The sequence below is a fragment of the Adiantum capillus-veneris genome, chromosome 24 (assembly GCF_014529385.1).
Source record: "Adiantum capillus-veneris isolate H3 chromosome 24, ASM1452938v2, whole genome shotgun sequence".
Classification (NCBI taxonomy): domain Eukaryota; kingdom Viridiplantae; phylum Streptophyta; class Polypodiopsida; order Polypodiales; family Pteridaceae; genus Adiantum; species Adiantum capillus-veneris.
Window position 1 is genome coordinate 64,285,126 of NC_140954.1, and position 20,234 is coordinate 64,305,359.

Below are 20,234 nucleotides of genomic sequence, written 5' to 3' on the forward strand. Positions count from 1 at the left end.
TCAAGGAGATGCACTGTTGCCAGCCTGTTGTAAACAATCTGAGACGATCATCCCACATGTCGAGAGTACTGGCTGTCCGCAACCTGAGAGTAGCCTTCTCCTTTGCACATTTGCAACTCCAAAAAAGCCTCATCTACCCATCACACAACAAAGCCACCTTTGCATTGCATCCACTTACCTTTGAGGCCTCAACCGATTGAGACCTACCTTGAGTCTTTGTCCTCTCCTTTGAGCTCGGGGGTTTCACCATTCAGTACCCCCTCTTATATAATGTACGTTCGTGGGGTATTAAAAAACCTCCTCTTTTAACATGTTTGAATGATTAAAATGACTTCTTATTTTACGAATTGATTATAAAAATCCCTTATCTTAATGTATCTCTGTTAAATTGCCAAATTTTTTTTGTATATCAAAACTTTTCCTTTCGAACTCTCGCGTTATACATTAACATGATTACATAGTGCACCCCCCGAGCCTTCGAGCCAGTGCAAGCAGATTGTAGCCTTGACACGAGCAATCTTTTGCAATTGGGGCCATGCAATTGATGCTCTTTCTCTCATCCATCTTGGTTTGCAATGAATAGAGTTTCTTGCACCGTAGTTTCTTGGTGCATTTCTTTCATTTTGGTATGCAATGATTATGGAAGCTTGCATTTCTTCCAGCTTTTCTTGGTGTATTAATGTTGTGTCTGTGTGGTGAACTACCCTCGTGTGGATTGTGCACCAATCGTGATTAATGCCACGACGTTAGTTAAATAACGGCTTGCTTGCCAGCGTGGCCATTGGCGAAGCAACTCAAACCGGTTGCCAGTCAAAAGCAACCGGCTGCAAGCAATTGACTAAAATGGTCAACACGTCTATACGTGCATTGCTCGAACCCACGACCTTGCTCTTAGTAGACACTTGCAAGTGAAGTGGGGCATGTGTTTGATAACTTGTAAGAACTTGTTGCCCTCCCAAAAAGCGTCGTGATTGTCTATGCCAGTCACGTAAACCTACACGTACGCTACGAGGCCGATATTTATCCATGGCCCTCTTGCGTAAGCCCTTTGACCTCCTTGAGAACCTTACAAGCAACTAAGTAGTGAAGGGCAAGATTGGGGTTCTCAAAGCGAGATGTAGCATGTGGTGGGCAATACACTAAGCAATGTGACACTTGGCGATGATGGTGGTGTTGATTGTGTTCTGTGGCGCAAAGGTGGATGAGGACAGACATCACGTTCAACTAACCAAGATGATACCGATCAAACTTGTGTGGTAAGTGAGGAAAGCATGAGGACCAAGATGGCCAAAAGTTGGAGCTTTGGATGGAGTTGGGCAAGATGATGACTGGAAGTAGCGGCAATGAAACATGCAGACAGAAAATGGTCGGAAGCGTACTTCAAGTGCCCAAGCTCAAGATGGTGCATATTTGGAGTCTTGGATTTAATTGTATTTTATTTTCTTGAAGCCATTTAGGAGACTTAAAAAACTAGGAGAATATAATGACATGGTGAAGCACAAGTTTCTTCACAAAAGTCGAAGACTTGAATAATTAGGACAATGTCGTAACATTTTCCTAAAAGTCTCTATTGAGAAGTGTTCCGGGATTGAATTTCAATGAACGCTCATACAAGGGAGGAGATTTGCAATTTTGTGGATAGTGAAGCTTGCAAGTGCGTTAGGAAAGCTAAAGTTTGAAAGTTTTTGCCTCTTCCTTCGCCTTCTAAATTTATATATATGAAATATTGTAAGCATATATTTTATACATGTATATGAGTAACATAGAGGGCCTTTCAGGTGGCATCATTTCTTGCATGTGAGCAATCCTCACACGCAAACTCTCATAATGATATCTTTTGTCGCACTGTGTCAATGGTATTGAGGAGGTGAAGGGAGATGAAGGTGATGTAAGTGAAGGTTGGGATGGAGAGGCCAACTTGAACCTTGGAGAAATAGCATCAACCACTAAAATATTTCTTCACATAAAGTGAAAATGGATTAAACACAACATTAATATTAGACATTAACATTAGTACCAAACATCTTAATTTTTGTATACAGTTTAGTCTCAACATTTATAACACCCATTGTTATTTTTAAATAGAAAGGAAGACACTGTTTAGGTTGATAGTCAAAGGAAGAAAGAGTATCTTTAGAAGTTGTAATGCATACAATCACTCACAATTGTGAGTTTTGAAAAAGAAAAAAGTTGTCATGGATACTTCATTACAATTAACCTTGGCTTTTGCTATTTCAAGCACTTGAGACAAACCTTAGCTTATATTTTTATAAAAGCTACAATCTCAGTTGAAGCTTTTTGGACCTCTTCTATTGTGATTTGTATTTGGACTCACTCCTAAGTTTGGGAAGGCATTTACAAATCCATCCTCAACTATCTTTTTTCAATCTTCGTCTGTGTATTGCATTTCTCAGTACACACTTCCTTATCCTTACACATATACATGCACATGCGTATCCATCGCTATTGTAATCTACTCATAGAATATCAATTGCTTGGAGATTCCCCTTCTCTCTCTCTCAAATTGAAATTGTAGTCTTTTTGGCTTGAAGAAGGCCATAGAGGAGTGGTGGAGAAAACGTGCAAACGTCTCACCATCACATTAAATGTGATATAATTTTTGTTTGCACTTAGTGTTTTTATCACCATTGGATTAGATACAATAAAATTTTTTCTTCATTTTAGTGTTTTTAAAAGGTGTCTCCATATTGGTGTTGTTGTGAGGCATTAAAATCATAAGCACAAAGTCTTATTTTTGGACTACATAAGTAGTCTTTACTAAAGGGTGGATTTTTGGGTGCAAATATGGACCATTGGAAAAATCTTGCCGATTAATGCCACATGGCAATTTAATGATAATGATTTTATTTTAAATTATTTCTTTTAAGCACTTGTGAGAGAGTGTTGACATTTGTGTGCCTCTCTTTAAAGAGGGACATTGAGTATTAACATTATTTTATATGCTTGTGTCTTCAAATATTAGTGTCACTTTCTATTCTTTCCTCTCACAAAGAAGCCTTTATTATGAAACTTTTCTCAGTAGCCTTATGTAGGCCATAGTGAATTTTCACCTTGTTGTCATAACATTTAATTCAGTGTAGGAAAAGATGAAGCTTTTGGTAATAATCACATAGTTTTCTGTTTTTGTATGATCTTGTGATTCCCCCCCCCCTCTCTCTCTCTCTCTCTCTCTCTCTCTCAATTAAGAATATCTTATAAATGAAGCGCACTCTTAGGCATAAGCACAAGTTATTTCATTCAAGAATGTCTTATAAATGAAGTGCATTCTTAAGCACAGGTTATTCCAAAATTTTAATTGAACACACACACACACACACACACTCTCTCTCTCTCTCTCTCACACACACACACACACACACTCTCTCTCTCTCTCTCACACACACACACACACACACACTCTCTCTCTCTCTCTCTCTCTCTCTCTCTCTCTCACACACACACACACACACACACACACACACACACACACACACACACACACACACACAAAATTTATTACAAATAAAAATATTGCTTTCTTGAGGCCATCATAAAAACTTTACCTTGTTTATTTTCCTTTGGTGCTCTCAACGGCAAACCTCGTGATTTTCTCACTTGTTTTGGATGCTAAAACATGCTTGAGAGGAAGAGTAGAAAGGCATACAAATTTTTGTTTACTTGGTGAGCCAAAGGCTCTTTTTCTAGTATATGAACGCAGAAGCAACCATGTGGCATTAGATTTAATTTTTTTTAAAAACATTGTTGCCATGAAAAGGTCTAAATAAAAAAGACTCCGTGTGAAAAGATACCAAGTGAATAAAATAAAAAAGCACTTTGCCTTGCTCAATTGCTCTCAGGAGCAGTTTGAAGCTTTGTCTGCAGATTTGTCTCTGTACACTATTTGCAAGCGCCAGCTATAGAGAGAGAGAGAGAGAGAGAGAGAGAGAGAGAGAGAGAGAGAGAAGGCATATTGGAATCGGCCTTCTTTTGCAGTGAAGCCTGAAGACCTAACTATAAGCCTACCTGTGCCTTCCCCGCGTAGCGATCATAGCAGCTTTGTGTGCAACAAGACCTAGTGGCCATCTGAACAGGATGTCCAGCTTCAACTACCTTACTCAGCTCATTTCTACAGGTGCAACTAGTTATGGCGAGCGTTATGCCGCTCCAATTATAGCTCATGCAGATTCAACAACCCTGTGCCCTCGGCCATCCTTTAATGTTCATGGAAATGATATATTGCAGCAGGTCCCTATGCCCAATTCTCAAGATTCACACCAATTCTTTTCTGCGATGTATGTCCGTGCAACAGTAAGCCGGGAAGAACCAGAAAGGAGTACCAGATACCTTTGAAACCCTGGTTATATTTCGCAGATCATCAAGATGGAGGGTACTCCGGATGCTTGCCAACGTGATGAGCACTCTCAAAGATCAAATATTTTGTGCAATCAACCCATGGCAGAGGTCTATTCTAGTGCTACTGAAACAGAAGATATCGGATTTCAATCGATGATTAGTTGGCCTAATCTAGAGTCGAATCACCAAAACTCATTGCCTTCATAGACCCCGTTCAACACATTTTTCTAATGATGCTATTAGGCTGTTGGCGCTGCAGATGGCAGAGGCCGAAGAAATGGAAAGAGTAAACGTCGAAGTGGACATGAGGGCAAAAAAGCTTAGCAGGATCGATCACATGGAAGCTTATGATGGTTATCCTCAAGCTTATGATGGTTAGCTACTTGCACTTTTAAGCAGAGAGTGTGAGGGGATTAGTGGCAGATAGCTCAATGTCGAAGGAAAGGCATTGGTGAATGATATCAAGCGGAACACCACCCGTACTAATTCCCATGAGCGTCACATAATAGTAGTTCGTCAGATGCGTGCTTCGACTATTGATGAGTAGACTGAACATAGTGCCTTCCACTATGGGGATGCCAACCTCAAGATGCCCATTATCATGTGTAGTTAGGAAGCACGATACTCGGGCTAGTTAGCAAGGAGGCAAGAAGACATAATTGATGATCGAAGCAACTTACAACACACACACACACACACACACACACACACACACACACACACACACACACACACACACAGAAGGTAATATTGATCAGAGGACATAGAACATAAAGTTACATTTGCGTGTTTTGTGTATGGCAGGGAGGACATATATTCACAACACTGAACGTTCCAATTACACAAGTTTGACTCCAACTCGACAACACTCCAAGGTCCCTTATCTGCATCCAATTTTCCATGCGCATCTGTTTGCTTGGCGCAACACATTAATGCTACGAAGCAGGACACGGCTTCCGTTTCTTATAATTTTTTGGAGAGCCCTCCGTGCCAACTCTCCACCATACTTTTGTATGGCACCTCTGTATGATGTGCACTGTATACTTTGCACTTTCAGCATGTGAGGTTTCATTGCACGATGATATGTTTAACTATTCACATTGCTTTTTTGTAGCTTGACTCAAATATCAGCCTGTTGAGTGGACAAACAAAAAGCACCAGTACAACATTGCAGGTCAGTAAAGCACCTCATTTATTCTTGCATTTCATTCATGCTTTATCTATTTGCTTGTTTTAGAATTTTTCGCATTACTTCCTTTGCTTCGGTTTATTTGGATCTTGTTTTCAGAACTATACACTCGCTGTCGATCAACATATGCACATGCTAGTTACGCACGCAACTCTTTGCATACGGTTACTAGCCAATGCATGTGATGTATTACAATAGTGAATACACAAGTAGTGAATGCAAGTGGTGTATCGCAATAATGAATTCACCTTGTGCATCTTTACTTTAGCTCTTGCCTTGAATAAGTTGTACAATCAAACTGACATTACAAAAGTTGAAATGAAGACGAACGTGGGTAGCATAAATGTCCTTCATTAGTGGCTCCTAGACCCTAAGTTCAATGAGCTGGATTCGATCCCAATTGGCATGCATTGCATGATCATTGAAAACATCGACTTGACAATCAGTGCGGCAAACGGTGCAACATGCATTGTTGATGCCATAACACAAAACACAGAAGGTGAAGTTACATGTATCACTGTTCTCATTCATTGTACCAAAAATAACTACAAAAGAAGAAAGGTTAAACATAAATAACTACAAAAGAAGAAAGACAAAACACATTCAATATCCACCTTCAAAAATGTGAGCCAACGTTTTGCGCTACCAACTATTCGATGAAATTGTTTTGAAATACTTTGATTTGCAAAGTTACATGTAGCACGTATACTAGAAAAAACATTCATCAATAGACATAGTATACGTGCATATACTGGGTCTATACCGCGTTCATTAATTAATTTCCTAGTAAGATTCCCACAACCCCTTAACGTTTAAAACTAGCACTCAACTGGAGTCGATGCACACACTTTGCTTGTCTCCTCTTGTCCCATCCAGACCCGCTCCGCTCCGCAGTCTTGTGACATATCCAAACATTTCTGCAGCGATAGAGACACTCAATCCCAGTGTGAGAGTGGCCACGAAGATCGACCCTGCCCGTCGCTCTCCTCTGCACCACCATCCACTGCTCAACCCCGTCCCTGCCTTCACCTGTCCCACCATTACTTCATGGCTTAATCGTCTCTCTCTCTCTGCAGTCCATTCCCCCTTACCCACAAAGGCATGGAATCCTCTCCCCCGACGGCTTCTCCATCTGAGCCTTGCGCATGGGCAAAACCAGACGCAACGAAGCACGTAGTGCCATCATGCCATGCTTGCTTGTGAATTATACGCGATCAAAAATACAATTGACATCACAGATAAAACAAGATAGAAAGCAAAAATATGTGCATATTGATAGGTGGAGACAAAGATAGAAAACTTTTGTTTGGTTCCATTCATTAGCTAAAAAATGAGATGCATTAATTTTCTTGGGGAGGATAAGTAAAAGGCTCTCTCTTTCCCTCAACTCAAACAACATCAGTGGAGATTCTTATGAAAACAAACGAAAAAAAGATTGTTGGGACATACTTGCTTGGATATAATCTCAACTGTAACCATCCCTATAATCTCTAATAATTGATGCACTTAACTTTGTCTCCTCCCATAGACATTATAGCATTTTTGAAATCTTCCGTTCTAGATGCTAAATGTCAATTTACATATGTCCTGTTATATTTTATAGATGTTATATAGCAAGGCCCACCAAGCAAGACTAGTTGCCATTTTTTGGTTTTTTTTTTGGCCTTATTTTAAGTGTGAACAGTGAATTGGTTCTTTCATTTTTTAAGGCATCAAGTGGGTTCCTTGTCCTTTTTCCGTTTTATAATGCCAACTTTTTGTGCACTTTTTTTTTAGAGTTTATAAATGAGTCCTTCCATGTCACTTCCTTTTTTTTAAGGTTATTTCTTTTTGTTTTAGAATGCCAATGCGAATCTTGGCCTTGCTAAGCTTGTAAATGGGTCCCTTTGTTTAAAGCCGCATATGACTTTTTGGCTTTTATTAAATGAATCTTTCTATTTCACCTTTCATTTCACATCCTTACGCGATTTGATTTCACTTGCATTCTATTCTCTTAGAATGCTAAAGTGAAGCTTCACCTTGCATAATTCTAGTGAATTCTATACATATACATATATTTATTTATTTTACACACACACACACACACACACACACACACACACACACACACTAAATGAGCAAACATGGTAAAGGGGAGAAAAAATGGTGAAATATGTGAGAACTTAGTTTAAAAATCTTGAAAATTCAAAAATTCAACTATTATTTCCGGTTTGCTTCTTTGCAAGGAGAAAACTGAGTTTCTTAATAAAAAAGATATTCCTGAACAATGCTTTACCTTATATAATTCTAGTTAACTTCAACCTAATGATTTTATCATTTTCTTATTGTTTGAGAAAGCCACCACGACCCTTTCACTTGTTGGCTTTCTAAAAGAAGCCAACACTAAGGCTTTCTAAAAGAAGCCTTAGTGTTGAGTCCGGTTAGGAATACTTTCATTGTTTTCAGTGCCATGATGGAGACTTACCTTTAATGTTATTTCCATTTTAAAATATTAAATGAATCTTTCTATTTCACCTTTCATTTCACATCCTTACATGGCTTGACTTCACTTGCATTCTATTCTTTTAGAATGCTAAAGTGAAGCTTCACCTTACATAATTCTAGTAAACTCATAGTTCATTGTGGCGATCAGATGACGGAGATCAAAGCTGCATGTCCCCCATCAACTTGAGCCCTTGTTCCCTCTAGGCCCAACCACGTGTGATGGGGCACGAGGGAGGGGGGGGTCGCCTAAATTATGGTGGATTTACAAATACAACCTTTTTTGTTGGCTCAATGGATGTGTTGGACACATCAGCATGTAGAATGGTATTCGTCGCCTGCAACGATCGAGTGCCAACTTAGCACGAGGAATCAACATGATGTGTCCCCCTGTAAAGCTAATTTTTTAGAGGAATCAAGGGCCAGTCTGGCATATCTATCTCTGGAACTATCCCATGAGTTGTGAATAAAGGAGACTGATCTGGTAAGCATCTCTATCTACATAGGGGGGGCTGCTAACTCCGCTCTAATGATCTCGTGTGGCACAGAGGCCTTGGCTCTAATCAGTTGTGTGAGAGATCATAGTTACCAAGGGCCTCTCAATACTCCTCCACACATCTTGACCCACAGAGGGTCCCCAAACTTGAACCCCACAGAGGGTCCCCAAACCTGAACCCCATAGAGCATAGCTAAAGCTACAAAGGTATCAAAGAGCGAGAGCTTTGTTTTGGGTTCTTGGAATTGAACCTGCAAACACATCCTCTCCAATCCTCCCAAGGCTGCGTACAGTCTAGTTAGTCTAGTCTGTGCTGCTCTCTTCAAAGAGAACTTTGGCCCAATGAAGACTATCCCAACATAAGTGTATGCATCTATATACTCCACAGTATCATGACCATAAGTGAATGTAGGTGTTGATCTCTTGATCCACTACGGTGTGGTGTTAAACACCATAACCTTGGTTTTACCAAGGTTTACATACAATCCACTATTCTCCGCAAAGATATGCAATGCATCCAAATGTCATCGCATACCCTTTGGTGAGTCATAGATTAGCACAATATCATCATCATATAACAACAATGGAATCCATGTCCCTTCTAGCTGGGCACCTCTCTCACCCTCTATATCAATGTAATCAAAAACCTCATCTATATACATACCAAAAAAGAGTCAAAGACAATGGACAACCTTGTTTCACTCCAATAGTGGAGTGAACTAAATTAGATATCCCCTCTAGAGTGCATACATGTGCCACCACTGATTTGTATAGATCCATGATCCCCCTAATCAACTCAGCACGTATTCCATCTTGTGTAGTCTGCACATCAATCTCGCTCTGAGCACCATGTCAAATGATTTACAAAAATTCACAAAGCTACAATAAATTCTTCTCCCATGTGCTCTACCCTCCTCAATGATGGCTCTGAGTGTCAGAATATGGTCAAGAGTGGAGAAGCCTCTCCTCAAATTGGCTTCTCGTATGCCCTCACTCTCTGCCTATCCGCTCAATTACTGCTCAAGAATAGATGCATACAACGGTGCCAATGTGTGTCCAATCATAATAGTACGGTAGTTTCTTGGCTCCGTAGGATCATTGCCCGAGGATGCCCGACAATGGGCGTTGTCCGAGAAATTACTGCATCAATCGTTGAAGAGCTTCATCAATGTCCACCTATGTAAATAGTTGTACTGGGTGTCTCCCATTTTGTGCTAGAATAGCTCTGATCCTCTGGTGGAGCCTCCATCGATGTTGTGGTCACCCTTGTAGATGTGGGCGTCTAGCTCTCTCAAGTTCAACAGATCTGTCAACTAATATACCAGTGGTATAAGTACACTCTGAAGGCTGCTGAGAAGGAAGCTCATTTGGTTACTGATTCCTTGCTCTAAAGAAGTCAATAATCTCCCTTTGTGAATGTCCCCCATTGTCTGATCTCTCAAGAGACTCTCCATGTGTTTGCATAGCTCTAGCAAAAACAACCCAAGGCTTTTGAGCTTTACAGGGGGACACATCATGCTTTTCAGGGAATAATAAGTTTGATGACCATTCCCTACACCATAGAAAATTTGTAAGGCTCATGGAAAATATTAATTTTAACATTATTTTGAGGAAAGTAGGCAAAGATGATATATATCGGTGCTTGCTTATTCATGATGGAGGCGGGGTTAGCAAACTCAAAAACTTTGAAGGCACTCATTACAAATAGGTAAAAAAAGTCAATATAATTTTTATACATTACAAGAAGGTTAAAATGGTTAGTAGCATTGAAATTTTTTATAAATTGAAAGAGAAAAGAGTAAATGATGACATCAAGTAATTTAGAGAGGAGGTATAGAGGAGATCAAGTTGAAGGAGAAATAACGAATTCCCATATAAAGCTCTTTGTAGTGAAGCAAAAATTGGTGTGAGGCATGGACACTAGCTCGAGGAGATGAAAAGATATGGAGGACGTCAACAAAGAGTGGCAAAGTTTGAAGAAATTTTTTTCAATGCTACTGTCAATGTCGGGAGTTGTGGAGCAGAGAATCCAGCCCATCCATTCACAACACTTTCTTAAGCAGGATAACATTGGATGCCTTCCACCTTATCGCATGGAATACCAATAGCCCCCCTCCAATCACGTGTGCCCAATTCAGCACATGGAATGCATTGAAGAGCCGCCACCTTAGAGCCAGCATACAAGGAGGTGTCGACACCTCAACTACTGAAATGGCTCCTGTAGCACCAGATAATTATTTGTCGTTCCCTCCACCAAGTCACAGTAGACATGGTGCTTGTTTATCTCTGTCACACTGAATCTGAGTTGCCTGTACACCTCTCTCATCAACAAACAAAATTTGAGATGCATGTATACCTCTGTTAGCACTTAATCCACTTCGTTATTGGCCCCCTCCACCTGACTCTTGACGGCTTGGAATGGTCCCTGACCATTCCCCCATAATATGTGCTCCCATCATGGCTCTCGGCCTCCGCCGATCACCATGTGGTCGCACATATTACGAGGAATGATCTCTGAAGAACCATTCACTACCCCATCATAGACGAGGGATGCATGCACCGAGCATGAATTTCAAAGGTCATTAAGAGGGCTGCCGGACTGGCTACAGAGGATGAGCACAAGCGATGGCTTGAAGCTAAATCTCACCTGGCCAACGAACAACTGGAGGAAATTAAGAAGACAAGATTGCTCTCTAGGGAAACTTTCCTTCAACCAGAGCCTTCTAAACAAGCGTATTTTTTTAGGGCTCTGAAAGTGAGAAAGAGTAGAGGCCGCGTGCAAGTGCTCGATGATGAGAAAGGGAATTCATAACCAAGATGAGATGGCTGGACTTATGCTCAATTATCTCAGCCAGATTATCGGCTAGTCAGAGACCCAATCTCAGGAAGTGGAAGAAGCCTGAACGTCTTTGCTTGGGAGTGTTGAAAAGAAGGTTCCCCAGGAGGAAGCCAACCGCATGGAAATGGCCTTCTTTGAGGAGGAATGCTCAGCGCCACTAAAAGCTCTTGGCAATGGAAAGTCCCCCGGTTAGGATGGACTGACGGCTGAATTCTTCAGGGAATTTTAGGATGATCTCAAGGGTCCACTCACACGGATGGCCAATCAAGCTGTTTTCGAAGAGTCGTTGGATGCTAGTGTTAAGAGAGGGCTTATCAAGCCCATCCCCAAACAAATCTGTTGCTCTCAACTTAAACATTGCATCCCATTATGATGATGTCAATAGCATACAAAATTATTGCCAAGGTGATAGCTCTCGGACTTGCCCCCCTCCTGAGTCGGACCATTTCTCCCCATCAACACGGGTTCATTAAAGGGAGATCTATATATGACAATATCTTGGCAGCAATGGTAGGAATAGAGTATGCATCCTTCTCCAATCAAGAATGCATTTTGCTGTAGTTGGACCTCGACAAAGCCTATGATAGAATAGAATGGTCTTATATAGAAGAAGTCATGGGAGCTCTAGGCTTTGGGCCTTGTCTTTGTCGCCTCATACGTACACGAGGCGTTAGAAGTCGATCAGAGCTCTTGTTTAATGACATAATTGTGGGCTCTTTTGAGGTTAAAAGGTCTATTAAGCAAGGATGTCCCCTGGCCCCCTTGCTTTTCGCCATCGGGTAGCATCCTCTCATGACAATGGTCAAAGCTAGTGCTGCGCGGGGAGAGATTCAAGGTCTGGCATTACCGGGAAATGATCAGCTACTACTGGTGGCCAAAATGTTCGCAGATGATTCGCTCATGTTCTTGAAGGCATGCCCTCAAGTTGTCAAGAGATCTTTGGAGATTGTGCAAACATTTGCCGTGGCCTCAAGATCCAAGTGCAATATAGAGAAGTCAAGACTTATCTCCCTGTGGGAGAACGATTCTTTTGACCTTGCAATCTGGACACAGGATATTATCTCAAAAGGGAGTGTATTCAAACACTTGGGAGCCCCCGTAAGGGTGGACGTAACCCACAGGCAAAGATTTCAATGGGTCCTTGAAAAAATAAGCTGAAAAAGATGGGAGTTTGTTCTCCTCCCCTACCAAAGCCGGATTAGAGTGATTAATGCTTTTATGATCCCGTATATTGCTTTCCTCAGCCCCGCGCTCAAGATGGCTAAGTGTAACTGGAAATAATTCTTAAAACCAGTGAAAAGGTTTCTTGGGAAGAACAACACAAAAACCTCCCGCCCATGGCAGTGGGCTAGATGGGAGGTAGTTGCTCGCCCGATAGACCAAGGAGGGCTCGGCATTCTTAACCCTATGACCCATGCCGAGGCCCTTTGTGCCAAATTTATGGTCTCATTGTCTGAACAGGACCAAGCTTGGGCTATCATGACCAAGGAAATTCTTGATGCAGTAAAACTGGGATCGAAAGGGGGAAAGTGGAAGGGGGTTGTGATGCAGGACAAACTTCTTGCCCCGAAGTGGTCTTATCTTAGATCTTGTGGACTCTTAGGTGAACTGATGAGGAAGTGCAAAAGAGCAGCTGAGGTTTTGGAATGAGGGGAAGCAACCAGATACTTTAAGAACTCCATTTTGCATTGGTCCCCTTGGCTCTCTAAAATATTGGGGCCGCCGCAAAGCCCCTATTGGATAGAAATGGCCAGGAATGTGAATAATAAGGGGCTTGTTTGACTAGAGAAATTCTAGGATGGCAACAATAAGTGCTGGAAAATTGCTGACTCTTTAGCATCCAATTCCAACTGAGTGGCTTTGATATCTTACTAGTCTACAGGGTGATGAAAGAGCTTGATAAGGTGGTGATGCCAATTTGTGAATCCAACTTTGAATGGGACGCTTGGAGATGGCCAGGGAGTAGCCTCTTTTGGAAACCACATTCTAAAGGCATTTACCATGCATTAATGCAGGAGGCTAATTGGTGTAACCCCCTCAACAAATTATGGAAGAGGCACTGGACGGAAAAACGATGGGAGGGAGTCATGGAGAACATAAGGAAGCCAAGGTGGCCTCAGTATATGAAGATATTTTTGTGGAAAATGATGTGGGGTGCTCTATTGACGGGCGTAAAGATACAAGAAAGGGGAATTAGGTCCAATCGTTGCTCGGGGTGCATAATAGCTAGTGAAGATCTAGCCCACCTTTTCATGGGATGCCAGGCAATCAGTGGCATGATTGGGAAAATATGCAAGTGGATTCAAAGGGCATAGCAAATTAAGTTTTTCAAGACTGATATGTTCTTTGGTAGTAATAGATTGGGAAGTCGTGCTCTTCTTGTCTGCACTCAAATAATCAGGTACTACTTCTTTCACCATATTTGGCAAGCAAGGAACCGTCGCGTGTTTGAGGGGGATCTCGCTGTGGCAAGCTTTTGTGAAATCATACAAGAGGGCAGAGTGATGTTCCACATGATCGGAGGAAAACAAGCATCAGAGGACTGGTCTAGAACAATACATGTCATAATGATATCTTGTAATAAGTAAAGCCTAGGAGTAGTTGTGGTTTCTCTATCAAGCATAAAACTTGTAATCCTTTGACCCTCAAGGCTTGGTCTGAGCTCGAGGTTGGTGTATATTTTTGATGTTCTTAATATTATCCACTCACAATTGTGAGTTTTGAAAAAAGAAAGAAAAAGAGGGCTATATGGCATGTTTCAAGAAGAGAGTGCAACAATTGACATTGATGGTTTCAACTTAAATTTCAAGGCAAGAATTTCAAAGAACATGAACAAGGCAATGCAATCAAGAAAGATAGAATTAGATTGATATCGCTTATTTTCCCCTTTATTCTATTTGTTTATATGTATAAATTTACATGACACATTGTTAGAGAATATAGTAGATGGACGCTTATCTGGATGGACATCTAGTCGGACACCAAATTTTTAATGAATTTGTAGTCTATTATTTTTTTGAGTTAGTTTAGCTACACTATGTGTAAATCGCAATTCCATAGTATCAAGTCGATTCCCTGAGTTGTAATTCTATCATGATATTTGTAAAGACCCATGTGAGTCAGCCACTCGCCATTTAGAAATCCTAGGTATAAAAGTCAATAACCTTATTGTGAAAGGGGGGCATATTTTTTTGGGAAGAAAGAGATCTGTTATACGTACGCTGAAGTGCCCAAGCTGCTCCAACTTGTAATTGATTTTTTCTAATGATTTGGTGATCCGTTTTTAATTTTGAAACTTGCAATGTGTTCCTCTTTTCTTGCTCTTTCAATTAAGTGTAAGCATTGTCGGTTTTGTTTAGGTTCGTGACTACGCATCTACAAGACTAATCTTCATATTTGAGTGCTTAAATCACTGTTTTTTGATGTTTTGACCATAGGAGAGTGTTCTCGGATCATAGAGCGACCTTTTCGGTATGTTCTATTGTAGTTTTTAGGACTCACGATGGATCTGACCCTTGTCGGATTGCGACCAACTTGGTAGGATAGTGCCCCTTCATGTCTTAAACCTCCTTCTAAAGTTTTGTTGCATCTCGAGTTCGCTTGAGTACCGAAATGGCGTGATACCTAGGGCGGTGAGAAAGGACACATTAGGAAGGGAATTGGATCTAAGGGGGCCTTTTTATTTGCCATGGGATTAAAAATGAGATTATGGAAAGGGCAAATGTGTGGATTCCATGTGGAGTAAAATGGTGGATATGGCAGGGCCTAAAAGTAAGTGCTCAAACTTGTAATCTTTTATAAAATATAAAGAGAAAATCTCTTATGAATTTAAAAAATTGAAAATTTCTCTAAAAAGTTGGGGTAAAAACCAATCTTTTCTCTCTCTAGTGGTTGCCAGTTTCCCCTCCCCTCTCTACTAAAAGGGGGTCCCTCAAAAAACGTGCCGATCATTCCCTCCCTCTCTCTCTACTATACCATCTCTCACTTCTATTCACTCTACCTTGCAAGTTGCATCTCTCTCCTCACTTTTCCCTCCAAAAAGCTCTGCATCAAAAGTTTGAACCTTCTTTCCCTTCATTAGGAAGAGGATGGGGTCAAGAAGGGCCTCTTTATTTGCAATGAGATTATGAAAGTGATTAGCATTTTGACGAATAGGTTCATGCCATGTGTACAAGAATGGTGGGTGTGTAAGAGAGGTGTAACGGTGGTGAAAGGATGCACTTTTCTCCCAAAAAAGAGGGAAACAACTGTATGATTTTTGGCCTTCCATAATTTCTACATACTATCTCCAATTTGAGCAAAGGTTATAGATCCGTAATCTACACGTCGAGCTCTTTCCATAGATATGTTACATGATATGGTTTTGCTCGCTAGATTTTGAATTTCATTTTGGGGGGGAAATTTGAATTCAAATAAACTAGCCGTTTTTCCTATTTGAATTCAAAAACCGTTCTTTAATTGCTTTCTTAATACTAGAGGTTTGACTCCCTTAAATTGCCAAATAAAGACGCCCTCGTAGACCCCATTCTCTTCCTAATGTGTCAAGCTTGCTGCATTCTCCTCAAGCTGAAGTTCTCCATTGCTCCATGAACCTCATTACACACCTCTACCTAAAGCTAAAGATCTACATCATATTCATCTGCTAGATCTTCTCCTTTTTCTTTCCTCAACAAGTTTCCTGCTCCTTCTCCATTAAGCTCTTTAGAGTGTATCTACTTTCCCTATATAGCTTCTTCACATTACGTTTCCAATTTAGCCAACTTATAAGTAGAACGACATAGCAGTAAATGGCATTAACCGTCTTTGTATACCATCCATAATCTTGCTCTTTATGCAACTAACAACATGGATGTGCATAGATTAATATTAAGTGTCTGTGTGCAGGTTGTGCTACTATTCCCCATGGCATCATCAAGTACTCAAGGACCTAAGAGTGTTATTGAATCCATTTCATGCATCAACAAGAAGATAGTGGACGTTGGGTGACGATGGAGTTCAAACAATTGATGTGGGTGACAATGCTGCCCAGCTCAAGAGGAGCACACAAGGTCTCAAGGAGACACATGGCTTCTCGAGCACACGACTAAAAGGGAAGAATCATGGAGTTCAATAAAACCCAAGACAAGAAGCGGCTTGCAAAGGTACAATATGTGTATGTCACTTCAGAACTGAAACACAAGGTTTCTTGCAAACTGTAATTTCACTCCTTTGTCAAGTTTCTAGATTGTCTATTTTGTATTTTTTTTGTATATGTTGCTTTTGATGACTGTAAGATTTTCATTGCTTGTTCATATTTGTAGATGTTTTCTATTTCGATTTTGTAGAGTGGGAGCCAATAGAGTCCCTTCATAAGTTTCTCTATGCTGGTTGTCCGTAATCTGAGCTTGCCACACATGACATGTTTTCAATAAATGTACTTATGTCACACCGTGGCAAAATGGGTATGGTAATCTTTCTCCGGTTCACTCACCAACCTTGCAAAGTCTAGAATGGCCTAAGCCAAACAATACCTTGATAGTAGCAACCAAAAGGAGAATCGAGGCGGATGTGCATGGAGTAATGAAGTGCACCTATGGTTAGCACAAAGCAATGGTAACATGGTTTATGTCTCTTCATGTGTTTGTGTATATCTTTAAATTGCAGAGTGTTCACATGACACCAAGAATGTGAACCTGCAAAGAGGGAAGCACGATGAGCGGCTTCCTTGCAATTGGATGGGAGAACAAGATGGTCAACCACCAGGGAGATAGAATTAAGTGTAGTTGCAAAGAATGTGGTGTTCATGTACCATATTGCAAAGCAAAGCTTGTCAATGGTCTTTCCCTATAGAACATGGAAGATGACGATGGGAGAATGGGAGGCACTAGACGCTGATGTTGTTGTTAGAGAATCAATTGACCTACAAACATGCCTCCATGAGGATACAATGCACAACATCTATATGAATAATGACTGACACCTCAGTCATCTTTGGGAGTATCTTAATCTCAGATATACCTTGCCCAAGAAATACCTCTTTGTAATCAATGACATGGTTATTCGTTCCAAAAAAGAGAAGATATTTTTGTATGAGAACATTGCGTTTTCGCGATGTATTTTTGTCAAAGCTTGTAATTGATGCGGATTTCGCTCTCATTAATGAATATGGTGTTTTGAATCTCGTCTCTTAGCATATTTGTTCATTTTCAATTTGTTCAAGGTTTTGATTGAAATGTACAATTTCATTGATTTGGAATGCGAATGCCTTCAATGTTGGTGTCTTTTGATGCTTTGTTGCATGCTTTTGTTAAAAACTATCGTGTTCAGTTAATTTGACGTTAATTATAAGTGCTTTTTAAAAAATGACCTTGGGTATACAAGTGACTTTCTAGGTTTTTAAACTTCATTTCTCACATTCACAAATCTCTAGCTCGCTCTCTTGCCATCTTCTTCGTGAACGTTCCCATGACAACGTCTTATGACGCATTTCTCGCAAAAATGGAAAAGGTAAGGCTTGCAAATCGAGTACATGAGCTAGTCATTGTGTTTGAGGGGAAGATCGACATGAAGGCCACATCCAACCTACATGCAGATGCATTCAAACAACTTTCTTGACTACATGGCACAACACATGGAAGAATATGCCATAGTGTTCGAGGGATCTAACATGACGTGGTTGCCAGTGGGTTTCCTCAAACACCTCTTTGCGACCGTCAAAATCTTTTGCTTTTGCTTGTTGAGATTTATTTAAGGGACTCACTAAACAAGACTGTAGGACAGAGGATGAGGATGATCTCATAGACTTGGGCATGGGGCTCATAGGCACCCAATTCATTTCAGAGAAGATGAGTCACTCTCAATGATTGCTATCTATGCGGGCATGAAGGATCCCAATGGAAAGGAAGAGGATGTCAAGTTTCAAATTGACTTTGAAGACCAAAGTCTCCCAACAAGCCTCTCTTTCCTCCCCAGTGAAAATGAGCAGAGGTTGGTGCAAACAGTGGCAAGTACCCTTGTGGAAATCAAATCATGTGCCTCCTTCTATGAGAGCATCCCAAAAAGTGCTTTCCATCCACACAAACCGATGATTCCTATGGGTGGAGATGATCACTCTAGCATCAACCTTATCAAGAAAACTTTTGAAGAGATGTATGAAGACACTGAGGTACACATTTTTAACGTAATTGATTGTCTATGGTTCCTTACAAAAAGTGTTAAAGTCCTTTAAATTTTTTTTGCATACGCATTATGCATACCATGTTGATAAGTTCATACTGCGAATTGGAGGTTCTTGCAACGTGCCCATGGGTAGGGATAGCTCCTTGTGGCACTACTTGAGCCACTTTGGACCATCAATTCTTTGAGTTTCTCACACAGAGTTCTCCAAGCATGGTATTGCAGAGATCCTCAAGTGCAAAGTATTTAGTGCCATTCTCACTAAATATTCTCTCACCCTTAATGCCCACAAATGTATATTGGTGGATCCGGAGGCAGCCTTGTATGCCTTTACAGGCAAGCACCCTGGGTCAGTTCTCTTCCATTGTGCCTCAAGCCTAGGTCAAGGGATGGCCAACCCAAAAGAAATCATAAAAACCTTTGGAATCAAGTCAGCCATTTTCCCCATATCCACACATGTAATTTGTAAAAAGACTAATCAACCATTATGTAATTACCAAAGCAATAGAAAATAAATTTGTGTTTTGTAGTTTTTTTTTGTCAACAATCTGTACTTTATATTTTGTTTTGTTCCTATTGTCTAAAAGTTTTCATTATCGCAATGAGTGTATAAAACCTCCCCCAATCAAGCACTTGATGGTCGGGTGGACACTGCCAGTGAACTTTTGTCAAAATCGGACAATGGGGGGACCCTATAGAGGTGGGGAGATACACACAATACACCATGATGCTCGACAGGGTCGACAAACAAAAAAAAAAACCCTGTGCGCCATGGTGGGCAGGGACTAGTTTTGACTTGATCTCATCGAGCACCATGGTGCGTCATGGACATCTCACCACCTCCGTACGGTTCCCCTATTGACCGCTTTGACAAAAGTTCACCGGCGGTGTCCCCCCGGTTGTCGGGTGCTTGATTGGGGGAGGGAGTTTAATTTTAACAACTTGACAAATTCAAATACTAAAGGAACACAATGCACTCAACCAATTGTTACAATTGCACCAAATCTTAGAAATTTGAGTCATTCATATTATATACAAAGATTACAAATCTCATAAAGAGAGGTTACATGGGATAAACTAATTCTTTCATAGGCACCCTTCATTTCCTAAATTGATTGCCATAGCTAAATCAATGTTTTTTAGGGTTACTTGCTTTGCATGCACCATACAAGAAATGCCATCCTGGAACAGCTACACCAAAATTCCCTCAGTGGTTTCTTGTAGGGCGAATAAAGCTGCACGATGTATGCGGGTCATGGAATCACTATATTCGTCCCATTATCTCTCTCACCACCCGAGAGAAGGCCGTTATTGGTATAATTGTCTCAATGGTCTTCCAATATTTTCAAATCTCCCTTAAAGCAATTTTTCCTGACCTCCATCTTTGTTTCTTCTGTGCTGTTGACGGTGGTGGAGGAGCTGGCTGCCTTGCCCATGAGGATGGTCATTTTTGTACTTTGTCCTCCTCTCCTCTTGCGCGCGTTTCTCTTCAGGTGTGAGCTTGTCCTTCTTCTTCTTTGCACTTTGTTTTGATCTCTGAGGAATTCTTAAAGGCATAGAGCTCCCAACTTTTCTTGTTGGCTGGCTCGAGCTCTGTCCTCTGTTGCCTTTCTCTTTGCCTCTACCCGTGCTTGTAAATTTTCCAGGTGGGCTCTCTCGATCTCGGCTCTCTACCACTCTTTCTGCTTCGTCTATCTTCTCTTTGCTTCTTGCTTTCTTTG